Genomic DNA, 2237 nt, shown 5'->3' on the forward strand with positions numbered 1-2237 from the left:
GGGGAAACAATAAAATATCTATAACTTTGTTGTTTTTTGTCTGATTTGGATGAGATGTTTAGGGATGGTAGACTCTGCAGAGAAGATGAAGCCTGCCAAATTTCAAGGAGATCAGTGCAGGGGTTTGGGGGTAACGGCACCCCAAATTCTTGAAAGCAAAACACATGTCACATCTGGGCGTTACAACATAGTGGGGTGAGAACTGCAGGGCTGGTAGCACTTACTGAGGCCACAAAGCCTGCCAAGTTTCAAGAAGATCAGTGCAGGGGTTGGGGGGAACTGCCCCTCAAGCTGCGGACAAGCAAAACTGGTGCTGTGGGACCGACTGTCTGTCTGGGGGCGGGGAGGGGAGACACTGCTACAGACCTGGCTGCTAAGCTGCTGTGTTCCCAGTTACCAATCAATCACTCATGATTCACTCAGGGACCAGGGACTCGGGGACCAGCTCAATACACAGGACCTAGCTACTACATAACGACTTAACCAGCATCAATTAGCACCTACAACACCAGGCTAAGGAGAGGAAAGAATCAATACAGACAATCAACTGCCCCAGGACAGACACAGTCTTGGCACGAGTTTTGTCTGTCAGCTGCTAGGGGTGCAGGGCCCCAGGACCCCCCTGCACCGATCTCCTCCACCGATGGGCGGCCATCCCTGCAGCTGTCAGCCCGCTGCGCCTTAACACACATAGCGTCACCCACGGCACGAGTTTTGCTTGTCCGCAGCTTGTGGGGCATTTCCCCCCAAGACCCCAGCACGGCTCTGTATACAGAGGTTCCCAACCACCAGGTTGTGAAGGGTTGGCTGCTGGGCCACCAGCAGTCATGTGTGGGGTTAAAGTGGGGCACGGGGACAGGGAGGGAGGCAGCTGGCTCCGTTTGCCCTGTCCCATTCCTGCCACCAACCAGACGCTGCCCACACAGCAGGTGCTGGGGCCCGTGCCAGGCCGGGCAAGCTGCCCCCAGCCCTGCCCACAGCTGGGAGGAGGGGGATATGAGTGGGAAAATGCCCAGGGCAGGAAGGCAGCTCTGCTGCTTGCTCCTAGGGAAGGCAGCAGAGCCCCTTCTTCCCAGGCAGCCCTGGCTGGGTCCCCCCAGGTACTGCCTGCGCAGCCCCACCCCCTGCAGGGTTCCCCAATGCCCATGGCTGTGGTGCCCCAACCTGATCCAATCCTCACAATCCCCACTCCCTCCACCCCACGTGTAAAAATTTAATTTTAAATACGTAAATTTAATTTAAACATGTTTGCTGCTCCGCAGTATAAAAAAGGTTGAGAACCACTGGTCTAGACCAGAGTCCTTTGGATGGTCTGAGTATATCTTAGGGGTAGGATGGCCATCATAGAGGACATTCCAGTTTGCTGCTACTCTGTCCTCTATTGATACAAAACCTTTATGTCCTCTATTTTTCTCTTCAAGAGAAAATCCTCAAACTTGGTAGACTCAAGACACCCTTTGTTAGATTCAAGGCAACCTGTGGAAATTTTTTCTTCAAGAGAAAAATAGAGGACATAAAGGCATCCGGTTTTGTAACAATAAAGGACAGAGGACAACCGGACTGTCTTCTGTGATGGCCACCCTTCTTAGTGGGGAGGGGACTTAACTCTACCAGGAAGAGGAATTCTTTGGCTGGTACAAGCTTCATCTCCACGTGGCAGCTGGCTAAGTTAGCAGTACCTCAAAGCCTTTGCAGGGCAGGTTAGCTCTGTGGGCACCTTTTTAGAGTTCAGTTGTTCAGGCATCCAGCTACTGGCAAGTTTTCTAAAAAGGGCTCATCACCCAAGTGGCTGAGCTCCTCTGAAAGTTTGGCCTTTCCCTTGGGAGTCAAACACTTTTGAAGGTCTGCTCTTTACTGATCTCACAAGGTCTCAGTTACCCAGTTGACAATAGGGATCACCTTTCCCTGACGCAATCCTATGTCTGTTTTACCTGCTTGCCGCGTCCACTGGAGAGGCCCAGAAGTATATCTAGCAACTATTTTTGTATGGTATCTAGTGCTGGTAATCTCGGTGCAAGATGTATATGTAGATCAGACCTAGCCTGTCCCTTATGGTGTGTTAATGTTGCATCCGGCCTCCCTTATCTGTGTCCAAACACCACTCTGCATTGTTTGCCTGGAATAGAAGGGCCCTTCCTGGCCCTGTCACAGGGATCCACCTCCACCAAGAACAATAGGCACTCAGGAAGCATTTTTATACAATTAAGAAGAACAGTCTCCTCTCTGCTTTACCTCTT

At 51.5% G+C, this 2237-nt stretch overlaps 1 protein-coding gene across 1 annotated transcript in view; it reads right to left on the minus strand.

Moving 5' to 3' along the window:
• Positions 1 to 2237, minus strand: part of LOC102378177 (alpha-1,6-mannosyl-glycoprotein 4-beta-N-acetylglucosaminyltransferase-like) — a 9225-nt gene that overhangs the window by 4354 nt on the left and 2634 nt on the right. The gene's annotated exons all lie outside the window — the stretch shown is intronic.

This window comes from Alligator sinensis, unplaced genomic scaffold (genome assembly GCF_000455745.1).
Source record: "Alligator sinensis unplaced genomic scaffold, ASM45574v1 scaffold1382_1, whole genome shotgun sequence".
Lineage (NCBI taxonomy): Eukaryota > Metazoa > Chordata > Crocodylia > Alligatoridae > Alligator > Alligator sinensis.